The sequence below is a fragment of the Mus caroli genome, chromosome 4 (assembly GCF_900094665.2).
Source record: "Mus caroli chromosome 4, CAROLI_EIJ_v1.1, whole genome shotgun sequence".
Lineage (NCBI taxonomy): Eukaryota > Metazoa > Chordata > Mammalia > Rodentia > Muridae > Mus > Mus caroli.
The window spans coordinates 140707989-140723127 of record NC_034573.1 but is presented as its reverse complement, the minus strand read 5'-3'; positions in this window follow the sequence as shown (position 1 = coordinate 140723127).

Sequence of the window (15139 nt, the reverse complement as noted above, 5' to 3'; positions counted from 1 at the left end):
TGTGAGCCCATTCTGCCCCTCGTGAGCTGGTGGGGCGTGGTGGTGGGGGAGGGGCTCTCTCATCATTGTGTAGGTGCTTGGATGACTTAATCACCCAAGTTTGAGGAAAAGAATTCCCGAAGCACAGATGACACCCAAGTGCGAGCACCCGCACATGTGTATACACACACACACACACACACACACACACACACACACACACACTGACCTTCTAAGCTGCTCTCCTCCGTGCCTGCCTTCAATTCTCCGTGGAGAACCAGAGCTAAGGAATGCCGGTCTGAGGACTGTGCATCGTGGTATAGCTCAGAGGTACGTAGACATCTCTGAAGTCACGCTCTCCTGTGACCTTAGCTTGATGGATGCTCTTACCTTCTAGGAGCTTCTGTCACGGTGACGGTGACAGCCTTGGTGCTGCCCTACTACGCTTCAGTCAGCTGGGGAGCTGCAGCTCCACTCTCCAAATCCCTATCTCACCCTGGTCAACTATACTGGTCTCAAATGCTGTGTCTTCACAGTGACCTTCTCTGACCCCTGGACCAGACAAGTGTCCTTGGGATATGTTCCCTGGACATACATCTTTTCTAACACCTGCCATCCCCCCCCCCCCCGTTCTCCCTTAATATCAGCTGGACTGTGAACTGCTGGGTCCTCCAGACAGTGGTCCTCTCTGAGAGAGGCCAGAAGCATGTTGACTAGAAAGAGGTGTCACCACCTATCCCCAGTATAACATTCTCCTAGTCACCTAGGTATGGACCCCACTCTGTGCTAAGGTCTTCCATACAGGCTGGAGACACTGCACTGACCAACACAGCAAAAACTGCCTTCCCATTTCCGATTCTAACAAGGAGAGGCCAGCAACGGATTAAGTACAGCATAGTGTGTTGTAGGCAGAGTTTTCTTTATGAATGCCATGAATCTCAGATGTTGGCCCCAGCAGAATGAGTATTAATATAGACGTCTACATTTGGGCACCTTTGCTGAAGCAGGCCAGAATTCCATTCCGATCAGAGAAGAAGGACAGCTCAGAACGAGGTAGGTCAGAGCTGTGGGCTGGGGAGCTCAGTAGAAGAGCACACGTGTACTTAGACATATATGTAGCATGTGCCATGCAGAGGTTCCTTGTCCAGAGCCCAAACCAAGCAAACCGAAGAATTCACATAAAACCGGTGAAGCAGTCCCTGGGCAGTGCTGGCTGGTCATTTAAGAAAGCTATTTTTTTTTTCTTAAGCTTTTTCAGGGATAAAAAGGTCAAAGGTTACTTTGCTGTGCTGTGGATCTGCTCAGTAAGGTTCGGGGCAACCTTTCCAGTCTCCCATAAACCACTGCTCCTCGGTGAGTGACGACGACAGAGGACCTAGTGTTCTCGGCCTCTCTAGCCAGTCGGTCAGAGACGCACAAGGCGTCTTTTATATCACTACGCATTTGCAGTCCTCTTGTTTTGTTTTTGTTAGAAGTTTTTCCTAGGTAGTCACTGAGTTTTTAATGCCTGAGCTTTGTCATGTCTGTTTTGACTTTTTGAAGCAGACTTCTGACTAGTGAGGTGGACAGACAGCCAGCCAGTTCTGGTGTAGGTGGGGTATCACTAGGACCTCATTTCCCCTCTTTCAGCTTTAAGCTGCTTCTTAAAAAAAAAAAAAAAAGACAACATGTGCGTGTGCATGTCTGTGTGTGTGCTTATGTGCGTGTGTGTGCATGGAGACCTGGAGTGTCTCCTCTCTCAGGAGCTAACCAGTTGGCTACCTCACCTTGCTTTATTCGTGGATGCTGGGGTTGGACTCATCCCCTTATCCTTTCAAGGCAAGCACCCCCTGCCTTATGCTACCCCCCTAAGCCTGCTTGCAAGGCTTTAAATCTCTAAACTGTCGCCACCTTCTTCTTCCTGTAACAACATGTTTAGCATACTCAGAGTCCCAGATTTGACCCTGAACAGTCCTCTGAACCCCACAAAGGCCAGCAAACTAAAAAAAGTTAAAGAAAAATTACTTAAAACCACATGCTCAAGCCAGGCATAGTAGTGCATGCCCTAATCCTGGCACTCAGGAGGCAGAGACAGGGGGATCTCTATGAGTTTGAGGCCAGCCTGGTCTACAAAGCGATTTCTAGAACAGCCAGGGCTTTACAAGGAAACTCTGTCTTGAAAAACCAAAAACTAAAACAAGAACAACAACAAAAAAAACCCCACATGCTCTGGTCAAAACATTTCCTTCCTTCCTTCCTTCCTTCCTTCCTTCCTTCCTTCCTTCCTTCCTTCCTTCCTTCCTCTCTCCGTCTCTGCTCCATCCAAGGTTTTTCAGCAGAACTGTGTGATGTCAGGTGAAGCTTTTCTCAGCTCTTCAGAGCCATAGAGGGGAGTAGTTTCGGGCTCTTAGGCTTCTAGAATTCTTTCTCGGTTGGGTAGCTCTCCATTTACTTCGACCCTGACACAAGAGACGATGGCGAAACTCGAGGAAGTGGCCGACGGCATAACTGGGGAGGACCGTGCCTCGAACGGCTTCTGAACGTTTACTGAGCTGATGGGATTCTAAGAACAAAAGAAATGCATTCCGATGATGTTTGCTGCTTAGCCAGTTGTATGTTGTGTCCAGCCTTATAAGGCCAAAGCTGAACGCTTAGTATGTGTGGTGGTGGGGAGAGGAGAGGGCAGTGAGGCTGGAGAAGAAGCGAGAGAGGCAGACTCGGAGGTCGGGCAAGCCCAGAGCCTTCCTAGGCTGGGTGTCTGGAGGACAAGACAGTGGCTGGTCAGGAGTCCCCTGCTTGTGGCTCTGCAGAGGAGTTGGCTCCCAGCGATTAGGTGCATGGTCTTTGTTAGGCCTTCTGCCACTGTCCCAGAGCATACAGGGATCTCTGTAGCTACGATGCTGGTCAAGAGTGGCCACTCCTTCCTATAACTACGGTTAGGTTATCCTGAGGCTGGGGCCTCTCTTCTCTTCCCTTGGCTGCTTAGCTAAGAACCAGGGATGTAGCCTGGATTGGGTAGCCGAGAAAAGGCTTAGGCCAGATACTTCCACTAGGTTTTATCAAACAAGACTTCTCAATTGCTACAAAAACCAAACAAAAGAAAACAAACAAACAAAACAACAATAACCAAACCAAACCAAAAAACAAAAACAACAACAACAACAAAACCAAAAAACAAAACAAAACAAAACCCTCAGGAGATACTGCACACACTTAATCTTAGCTTCAAGCTCCAGGATTCTAACAGTTGAATTAATCTGTTTAAAACTTCATCACACACCATTATCCCTGGGTGTCCTGCGGGGACTGGAGACCAACAGGTCCATGGCTCAGATCCCTTCAACAAGACCGGGTGGCGTTTGCGTAACAGTACGGGAGTGACTGCGCTACTGTTAACTGCTTAGGGAGTAGTGTCCAGGACAGACTGCATGCTCAATGCAGGCAAAAACTCCTGCACCCCAGACTGAGTGCTGACTGCGTACTCTGGGATGTGACACACTGAGTGACCACTGTATACCGTGAGAGATGGTTCCTAGCCTCTTCCTTGAAGAAGAAAGACTGTGCTTAATTTAAAGCCTAGCTTTTCTTTGCTCCTCTCTCATGCTAAGGGTGAGACAGAAGGTCTGTCTAGAAACTTGTTCTATGGCAGGCTCTTGCACTTCTCTTCCTGCCTACATCAAGCCTCCCCTTCCCTCAGAGGCCCTGGTTCCAGGTTACTCTAGCAACAGGGATGCTATTCCTGTCTCTAGGATGCCCCCCACATGCCTCTAGTTTAGGATTACCACAGGAGACTCAGACCCACAGAGGAGCAGGAATAAATACAATTAATTGTAAAGACGACTCAGAGAAAACAGAAAGCACCTAGAATCGTTTGCCTAGAGTTTTACTTATTCTTGGTATTACTGGACTCTAAATACTTCAAAGTGGCCTCTGGGTCACCCTTCTACACCCATACACCCATCTCCTTTCCAGTCTAGCTCATTCAGGGTCTAGCACTCACACTGCAAGGCTGTGAACATGTGTCAGCATCAGGGATCCATGCTCACACTACAAGACCGTCAGTTGGTGTCCCAGACCCAGGAAGCTTCGTGGAAAGGCAGGGCTGGAGCTCTGGCTTTCGGATGCAGAGAGGATTAGGGGGTCGATACCTCACTGCCCAGCTATGAGTCATTAGTTCTGTGCCTAGAGGAAGGATTGGAAAAGTCACAGTGGAGTCAGGATAGGACAGCTGGAGCAGGGCAGGGTGTGAGTTTGACAAAATATGGTCACGGTGGGGGCCAGCCAGGCTATTGTTTAGAAAAACAACTGTGGCCCAAGGAGGGACTTGCCAAGGAGCTGGGCTTGGCTCAAGTGCCTTTCTCAGGTCACACAGAGGACACAGCCATCCTCCTGCCACCCTCCCCACCCCCAGCACATCGCTGAAGGGTGCGGGAGGAGGGAGATTGCTAATACAGTTCCATAGTCGCCTGTGAGGAAGTTTATTGTTTTGTCCTGGGATTGCTTTGTTCCCAGGAAAGACATTGATTGTAGTTTGGAAAAAAAAATAATTTGAAAGTTGGATTGGGGAAACAAAGTCCTTCCTTTAGGGGAGAAGCCCAAACGAGTTTATGGAGTACAGCCAGTATGAGCACTGAGTTAGCCAAAGGAACATTCAGTCTGGGAGAACAACCAGAGGGGAGAAAGCACAGCATAGGAGGAGGCAGGAGCAGTGCCCAGGGTGTGGAAGAAGAGGGCTAAGTTAACATTTGAGGTCAGACTGGAGTCAGAGGAAAGGCGGAGGAAGAGGCATGTCTAAGCAGACTAGGGGACTAGGTGACAGTTAAAGGGAGGCAGGATTGTAGCCTCTTGAGGTTACTGTGCCTAAATGGTTGACACAGAAGGCTCAGTTAGTTATCCCCAGGGATCAGAAGCCACTTTTCTGTGCGTCTCTGTTGGACATGCTAGGATGGATGGACTCCATCTATAATTCCAGTTAGATTCGTGCAGGTAGGGAAACAGAGAAAAAGTGAGTGGGGTGACACAGCGGGTGACCGTGGAGTAAGCAGAAGGGACCACGAAGAATTCAAGGCGAGGAGGGCATCTTGCTTCTTTAGGAAGTCAGAGGCCTTAGTAGAGCCTTGACATCAGAATTAGTGGAGCTCAGAGACTGGAGACAGCTAGCCCCACCTCCTTATGAGAGATAGAGTTTGACAAGGCGACACTGTACACTCACACAGATGTACAGGTGAGGAAAAGTGAGGTGAGCTTCATGCTCATGGATGAGGAGAGATGTGTCTTGGAAGAGAGGGCACAGGAAGCTCAGGCTATGCCCCAGGAGGAGCATTCGAGAAGGGTCCTCTGAGCCCAGACCTTAGGGACAATTAGGAGTGTCATGACTAGGGATGCAGCAGAGAACAGACTTTCCCAGGACAGAGCAACAGGGATCTGCAGGTTCCTGAGCTGTGTCTTTAAACCACAAAGGTTGAGGGGCTTGGGGGGACCTGTAGACAACCAGGCAATGCTGATATGTAGATATTGCTACTCGGCCTGTTCTGCATTTTTGAAAGAGCCCGGAAGAGAAAAATCATGGCCTGGGCTGGGATCCTGGCAAAGATGAAGAGGACCAGAAGGGTTTCAGGCCCAGGTGGGAGGTAAGGCTAGCACAGAAGCAGGGGGAGAGAAAGGGAAGGGGAGAGAAAAAAAGAGGGAGATGGAGAGAGGGAGGGGGAAAGGGGGAGACTGACACAGAGAGAGAGAAACAGAGAGAGAGAGAAACAGAGAGAGAGAGAGAGAGAGAGAGCATAAGGATTCAGGGTGGGGGTGGGGTGAAAGAGGTCAAGTTTCTCTGTGTGCTGAATCCCTGCACTTGTTGGCAAAGGCAGTAGCAGTGGAGAAATAAAGACCACAGGGAGTCAGTCTATGGACAGGAAGCAGAAGTGCCTGGGCTTGGGACCTAGCAGTTGAGAGCTTGACTCCCATTTGTGGGAGACTGGGTTCCATTCCCCAGTGCTACAGTAATACAGTACAAACAAACAAACAACAAAACCACTGATCTTCTACAGAGACAAGGTGGGGAGAGAGAGAACCTTGGGTGAATTTGCCCGTGGAAAGGAGGGGAGTGGGCTCCCCTCCGTAAGTGTGTATTTCTTTGGCAAAGTCTGAGCTGTTGAGAGAAGCTGCAGACCTCTGCAGAGAGGGATGGCTGCAAAGCTGTCCTTTGAGCATGAGCAGTAGGTGCCACGGAGCCTTCTCCAGTAGCTGCCCCTGCCTAGGAAAGTTCTGTTCTAAGGAAAAAGGCACAGAGCTTGGCTTCTGCACAGCCAGGCAGGGCCGCTCACCCAGGAGACTCTGTGGGTGGCTGTGCACTTCCCCACAGCCTGCTGCTATGTCTGCAGGCTTCCGACCCTGCACTCAGAGCCTCTGGCTCTGTGTGGGACTCTCATGCTGATCAGGTATGAAGTGAAGTCCGTGTGGACTTTTTACCAGTTAACTGTGTAGACTGAAACTGTTGACCTGAAGGAAGAGTTAGTGTAGATTCTCTTTGTTATTCTGGAGTGTGGTGGCAGCCCCTGAAGGAACAGGCGTGTGGGAGGCATGTAGGAGTAGAAGAAGAAGGGAAAGCTAGCAGCTGGTCTACAGAGGGGCGGAGCTGCTGTCTGGAGAGCGTGGAGCTCCTTTGAGCATACATCACACCCGAATGATTTGCATACATGCAAGCATTGTCCCTCCCCACAGCGTCCTGCAAAGTCCCCATCTCAAGTCCATAGTCAGGAACTGAGAAGTGTGGGGGTGGGGCGCACCTGAGGACACAACTCACCAGTGAGGAGCATGTGTGGCTCTTGCAGAGGACCTGAGTTCAGTTCCCAGCACCCACATGGTGGCTCATAACCATACTTAACTCCAGTCCCAGGGGATCCCACACCCTCTTCTAACCTCCAGTGGTATGCGGGGGGGGGGGGGGGGCTCGTACACAAAATAAATAGATTATAAATACATAAAAAAATAAACAAATGGAATCGGGGAGTTATATTTCAAATGTCAAAAAAGACATGGCAAGCATCCGTGAGCAACTCACCCTCAACTCCTGAAGCAGTTAGCTTTGCTCTAGGGAACAGCAGTGGCCGTGGGTAGGAAGGAGACTTTTATTTTTTTGCCCAGAGACACGAAGCCTCAGAGTTCCCTTAAAAAATGCCCTCCTATAAATCTGCCTCTCAGATGCCCAGGTAATCGTCATTTCACACTAGAATGAGATAGATAAGCCCAGTCCCAGGGATCCCGGCCGCCTTTAACCATGCAGCTAGACTCGTCACATTCATAAGAAAGCTATCCGATCTACCCAAACCAAGTGTGCTTCTTTACTGAAGCACAGAAAAACAGAGTTGAAAGAAAGCTCACAGCAACGAAGGCTCATCTCCTACTCCCTGTCGAAGCACAATTACAAGTATCTGTTTACACTCAGACGATTTGTTTGTTTTAACGCATCTGAGACTCGCTGCAGGATGAATTTGCCATGTTTCCTATTCTTTCTCAAGCTGCCACAGTCCCACTTGGGCATATGGTCTTTGAACTTTACAGGCAGGGGTGTGGCGCGTTGCTTATGGAGCTGAGATGGGGAGTGTCTTACTGGCTGGAGCAGGGGCTCTGCTCGGACATCTTGAGATGTATGTGCAGCTGGAATAATTTTCAGTTCGACCCTTGGCAAGACTTCAGTGTATACAGAGGAAAAAGCGGTGGAGGAGGCTCACAGATTGTACTGAGTAGTGTTCGCCGCATCTCTGAGGATGGCCGGTCAGCAGCTGTTTTGAGCTATGTCCTGTTGGGAGTAGTGCACGGTCTCAGAAGAAGCTAGCCTCGTAGGATTTACTCTGTCTACTTGAAGAGCACAGGCCTGGTGCACAAAGATGTTCAATGGCTAGCATAACTTTCAAAAATGGTTATGGCTTGGGGAGATGTCTGTTGGTAAAGTGTTTGTTGTATAGGTATAGAGACCTGAGATCCAGCTGCTAGAATCCATATAGGAAAAAAAAATCCAGGCATGCAGTGCAACCATTTAATCCCAGTCCTGGGGAGTCAAAGACTGGAGGATTCCTAGAGCTTGCCAGCCAATTCAACTGAATTAGTCAGCTCTAGCTTCATCGATAGATACTGTAACAAAAACTAAGTTGAAGAGTAACCGAGGAAGTGGAGGAAGGCACTTGATATCTGCCTGTGTTCTCCTCACACTCACACAAATGCATACACACACAAACACACAAATGCATGCACGCACACATGCACTCACGCCTGTATGCACACATATGCTTGAGCACAAATACACACAGACACAGGACTGAGGGGAGGTTAAGTTTTAGAAGATTACCCTCTGAGGGTCCATTAGAAACACTAAGTAACTGTCCCCTCTGCAGTACTCAAAATTCTGCCATGTTGCTGAAAGGGCTAGGATAAATTCTTACCCGTGTTCCCTAGCTTCATGGTTTCAGACCAGAATTCGATCTCGACTCAAGTGGTCTATCAGAGATGGACAAATCTGCCACTCCACAAGTCACCTGGAAAGGCTCCATCCTTGTGTGGGCATTTTTACCCCCTCCATCTCTGAAATGGTATTTCTGCATCCAACGTTTTTGATCACTCACAACCCCCTTGGAGAACCAGATAAGTCTTGCAGCGGATGTAGCCTCAGCCTTCTGGGCTGGTTTCTCTCCGTGCTCCCTGGAGGACTAGGTTTGGAACTTTCCCTGAATGTATATCTTCTGAGGGTTGAGTTGGACCTCAGGCGTTTCCTGTCCCACACGGGGAACCATAAGCTTTCTGAATTATCTCATAGGACATTTCTCATCTGTGAATCTTTAGAGCATGTTTTTCCCTTCACCCCCTTCCTCTAGTTCCCAGTCTCCAAGGGACATGTGTATATTCCATTACGACTGCACAGTTTCCCTCCCTCCATGATAAATATGTGGGTCACAGTGCGTACATTCATCCAAAACACCAAAGGTCGCCATTGCAGATTTATTGCTTGTTACATCATTTTACTGGGGGACTGATTCATGAGATCAGTTTATTTAGTAATTAAGTAATATTTAATCAGGCGACTGTACCAACTCACACCAACCCCCACTTAGCTGGCCCCACTGCCCCATCCCTTTTGCTATCAGTATCTGATAAGAGGGACCCCACACTCACAGGCACAGCCTGGGCTGCCATGGCGTGGAGTTTCGTTAGGGCCACCGTCTACTACAAGGCACCTCACACAGTGGTCTCCCCTGAGTGTTCCCAGACTAAAATGCAGACAGGTCCCCTCCCCTGGTCACCACAGTCCTCTCTGCTGTTCACTTGGCTACTTTGTTGTTGACATCCAGGGGTTCTCGTTCATGGTAGATGACCTTCTTCTCTTGTGGTATCCCACGAGTCACCAAACACAGTTTTATTACACTCCTATCTGCTGATCTCACAGGCTTCCTGACTGCAGGTGGGAATCTGTACTCCGAGGCCAGGTTCAAGGTTAACGTTGGTTTGTTGATTGGCTCTTGTCAGTTTTTCATTTTTGAAACTCTTGACTGTGAGGGAGCCTGTTGGAGCTGCACGGTGAACCCTCCCTTATTTGAGTTCTACAGTTGGCTTTGTTTGTTTACATGTTTTGTCTTTAAGACAGGATCTCATGTTGCCCAGGCTGGCCTTGGATTTACTATGTGACTTAAGTTGGCCTTAAATTCCCAATTCTCCTGCCTCAGCTTTATAAGCGCTGGGACTGCAGACTGCAGATGTTCACGGCACACTCGACGCAGCTGATTTTTTTTCCAGTTGATGTTCCAGTTGTTAATTACATCATCCATCTGCCCACCCAGCAATCCATTTCGACTTCTATTTTTTATTATGTAATAATTTTTAGAATTACAGAAAATTTGCAGAAGAGTATGACTTTCTAAAACCCTTATCCAACTTTCCCGCCGATGCCTCTATTCTTCCCTGTGTATCTCGTTCCAGGATCCCACATTATATGCAGTTCCGATGCCTCCTTGGGTTTCTCCATTGCACTCCACCTTATTTTTGAAGACAGGGTCTCTCGCCGAACCCAGGAGCTCACCAGTTAGACTAGCTGGCCAGCAAGCCCCAGGGACCTTTGTGTCTCTGGTTTTCAGAGCTTTACCATCCTCAGTTAAACCTCTAAGACACACCCTCACAGACACACTCAGGGGCGTGTCTCCTAGGTGGTTCCAAACACAGTCAGGTTGATGGACCATCACTATCCTAATGAGACAACTCCGCCCCACCTCTTAAAGAGTTTACTACCTCCCAGTGGCACCACAGGCTAAATACAAGCCCTCAATACATGGGCCTTTGAGCAACCTTTTAGACTTAGGCTCCAGGGGCCTGAGAATATATATATATATATATATATATATATATATATATATACAGAATATATATATGTATGTATATATATACACACATATATATGTATGTATATACATGTGTGTATACATATGTATATATATATGTATATTCTGTATATACTCATCCTGTATATATGTGTGAATGTAAGATATATATATATATATATATATACATATGTATATATATATATATTCTATATATATCCATTCTGTATATATGTATGTATGTATATACACACATGTATCAGAGCTCAGAGGAAATATGTATATGTGTGTGTGTGTAAATGTATATATGTATGTGTAGGTGTATATGTAATGTGTATGTGTATATGTATATATATGTATATGTATTTATCTTGTATATACCATCATATATATACCTCAGGAGAGCAGTCATTCTCCATATATGCTTTTCTGCACTGCTACATCTACAAATGTATCTACAAATGTATACCCAGTTTCTATGAGCGTGCTCAGGACTCAGGTTCTAATACTTGTGAAGCATGAGTGTCCCCACAGGCACCATCCCCTCACCGCTGTGAGCCAGTGCTTTCGTCTTCAGGATCACATACTGGAGCTCAGACTCTGCTTCAGATTTAAATATGTTTGGGCTGAAGAGATGACCCAGTGGGTAAGGGCACCAGCTTTGAAAGCACGAGGAGCTGAGTTCAAATCCCAGGAACCCAGATAAAAAGCCAGGCAAGGAGCAACATCACAGGAGCGCCATCAACTCCAGCGCTGTGGGGGAGGATCGCTGGGGAGGCCAGGCTAGCTCATATCAGTGAGAGAGTGTGTCTCAAGGGAGCAACGTGTAGAGCCACAGGGCAGGACACCTGAAGTCATCCTGTGGTATCTGAATGTGCCTGAACACACACATGCTCATACACCACATACATACGTGTTGTAGACACGTGTGCATACATATATAAGCACATAATATACACAAGCACATAATATAAGGAAAATCACCCAGGTTCTTTTCCTCTGCACCCTCTTTGGGGGAGCTGGGCCACTTATTTATTATTTATTTATTTATTTGTATTTATTTTTGAGACAGGGTTTCTCTGCCTCTGCCTCCCAAGTGCTGGGATTAAAGGCATGCGCCACCACTGCCTGGCAGGCCACTCATTTATTGTATTACCGTCTTCACTAGTTTTAGTCAGCGCTGTATGCTGGGGTTCTTCTCTGCCTAGGTTGACTTTAAACCATTGCCTTTTGGTGACGAAAGCAGTGTGTGACATGACATCCTGATTCTAAAGCGAGGGCTGTGCCAAAGGTGTACACAGAGAATGGCCACACCCCTCGCTGGAGTCTGAGTATGAAATGTCCCCCAAAGGCCCTTGAAGAAGAAGCTTGGTCCTAGCCTGAGGAGTCAGGGAGGTGTGAACCATTGAATAGGTGGGGCTTCTCTCGCTCTCCTGTCTTCTTTCCATCCATCTGTGTATTCCTTGTGGTACCCAGTCTCATCTGCGTCTGCCCCGCACTGCTAGTGTTAAAGACACAGCTCAGGGTCCCAGTGAAGTGCTTTCCCAGTGAGCCACGCCCCCAGCCCTGGTTTGTCTTTCTTACATTTCATTCCTATAAATTAGCAGATCCATGGACACTATCATGATGCTGTGTATGCCCTCATGGTTCTATCCTCATTGTGGAGGCACAGTAACACCTGTCAAAGCTCGGGACTCAGCATCTGTGTATAATTGTTTCTTTCTAGTTTGAAGAAGAATTCAGATGCAATAAAATACATGGCTCTTAGAAAAAAAGTGCAGTGCTGGAGACCAGGGCCAGGCCGTGCACGTGAGGCAGGCGCACTTCCACTGAGGTCTACCCTCAGCTCCAGACATGTGACTCTCCAGTGCACCATCAAATGTGTTCTGTTGGAGCTCAACCCCTTCATGTCCATGGCCTTCATGGCTTCCTGGAACTCCCTGTAGCTCAGCTCTTCAGACAAGCACTCTAATTTCCCCCTACCGTGGACAAGTCTTGCCTTTCCAAGAAAGTCATCTAAGTGTTGGAGATTGCTTCTAATGCTCTGATTCAATTAGGAGTCTGCATGTCCAAATGCCCAAGGTCCTTGTTCCCAATTGGTTTCTGATCAATCAATAAAGATGCTAGCAGCCAATGTCTGGGCAAAGGGATCCTTAGAGTTTCGAGGGCTAGGGGGCAGGGGGCAGGAGACGCAGAACTGCCATGACTCGGGGAAGAAGGATGGGACACAGGAGGGGCAGGAGATAAAGCCAACCAGCCATGTAAGAATTCAGGTGACATTGGCCACTTCCCCAATTGGGCCTGGGGTAGCAGGAGAAGGTTGAGGAGTGCCCATCTTTTGAGGTAGCCAAGGCATTTTAAAAATAAGTTAATGTGTGCGCATCTTTCATTCACAGATCCAAGATAGCTCTTGGGCAGATGTGAGTGAGCATGTGATCTGCAGGGAGCACAAAGCTGTGTAGCCCAAGCTCACCGCTACATATAAGTGTGGTCTTTTGTGTAGAGCTTTGCTTATTCGGTGTTGTTTTTGTAGTATATTCACACCAAAGATTAGAGCAGCTCATTCCTCATGGTGGTGGGTTGATTCAACTATGCACATATACATACACATATACATTGTATGTATACATATATATTATATATCAAATACATTGTGTATATACATATACATATAGGGTATCTATATATCAAATACATTGTACGCATTCATATACATAGTGTATATATATCAAATACATTGTATGTATACATATATATTTATATAGTATACATGTATTAGATAAGTTGTATGAATATATATATGATATATATATATATATATATATATATATATATATATGATATATTGTATGCATACATTCTATTAATCAGTCTCCAAAACACAGCCGTGAATAATGAAGATTACTTGTGTGCAGTGGCTCTGGTTTTTCACCTCATGCTTCAGATCCCTCTGGTAACTGTGACTAGACTATAGGTGCTATAAATCATTTAAAATAATCCTTCTTCCCACATATTCCATTTACTTACAGGTTATACTTGAGTGTCATTAGACTGGATAGACAGTTAATTGTACTCTCAAGCAGTCACCTAACCAATCTTTCCCTCCTGGTCACTTCTTGAACACATGTGACATGGCCATCACTGTGGTGAGTTCTTGTGAAAACGGGCTTGGTGAGGGACAGAGACCCTCTTAGGCATTCAAGATCCATCAAGAGGATCCGTGACACACAACTGTTACCCTAACAATGGGAGGCAGAAGCAGGAGGATCGAGTCCCATGCCGGTCTTAACTACGTGAAACCCTAGCTAAAATTAAGGCCCGAGGATGTATGGAGCTTAACTGGCAGAGAGCTCACCTGGCATACATGAAGCCCTAAATTAAATTCCCAGCATAAACCCACAGAGTGGAGCTTGGTGGCACATGCCTGCAGTCCCAGCACCCAGAAGCTCCTGGAAGGAAGGTTAGGAATCCAAGGCCATCTTTAACTATATAGCAAGTCTGAAACCAGGGTGGGCTACTGGAGACACTATCTCAAAAAATAATAATAAACGAAAACCAAACAGAGGCGCTGGGAGCTGGGATCCTTTGTTTAACCGATCTCCGTCATCTTTCCCACCCTGTGGACACAGTAATGGTTGAGACCTGCAGCTCTGCAGGGAGGTCTGTGAGGTGGCTTTTTGCAGCTGTGTGCAGGCTTAGGGTTTGGGAGAGCATAAAGGGCAGGAAGGAGCCAGCTGTTTCCCATCAGCTGGTCGACAGCTCTCACCTCTGGAGGCAGCTGCTGAGGCGCGGGCGGGCGGGCGGGTGGGTGGGAGTCGAGGTAGGCAGACAGCCTGCAGCTGCCTTCTCATTTCCTTTCTGATTTCACGGCGCATGCCCCCAACATCCTTGTCAATCCACAGCTGCCTTCACCTCCTCCATGTGCCCAGAGACTAAGGTGTGTGTTGCTGGCATGCCATGGAAAATACAGGATGGGGGCTTTGTGCTGGCACAGAACCCAGGACCTCACGTAGGCTAGGCAAGCATCTTCCACTGAGCTACTCACATACCCTCAGTCTTCCCTCCCTCTACCCTCTGTCTCTCTGTCTCTGTCACTCTCTCTCTCTCTCTCTTTCTCTTTCTGATTCACTATGTAGCCCTGCTCACTATGTGAGCCAGGCTGGCCTCGAACTCATAATGGTCTGCCAGCTTCTGCCCTCCAAGCGCTGGCAGCAAAGGTGTGTACCACTGCACCCAGTCCCAGGCTTCATTTCGATCACACTGACGAACCTGTAATAAAGTTTTTGTTAGTTCAGTGAATGCGTTTATAGGGGGGCGGTGGAAAGAAAAGAAAAACAAGATCTGGAATGGAGAAGAGTTTGTTCCAAGATGCTTTAAAGAAACATTCCGTGTGGAATCTGATTTCGAATGAATGAGAGTACAGTAAATCTGAAAATCTCCCCGGCACTGCCTACGGTGGCTCACCAAACAGGAAAATGACTTCAGCGCTGCGGTCTTTCCTCTAGAGTCACACCAGGCAGCTCTTTGTACTCTCTTGAAAACATCTTAATTCTTCCCCAAGCACCGTGTTTCTTGGAATTATTCACCGGAAATTAATAGTACTCTGAATCTTAAAGTCATTCAAACCACAAGCGACTTTGCAACAGCTCCTCACAGTAGTATAAAAAGCGTCCAGCAGTTTACGAGCGCATGAGTCATCACCGCATACAGCTCTCTCCCCCTACCCCACCCCAAAGATGTGTGTGTTGCTATTTCTCCGGGTTAGCTGGGCTTGTGTTGGTAGTGACGAGCAAGATAAGCAAGTGAAATACACCCGGCAGTGTCAA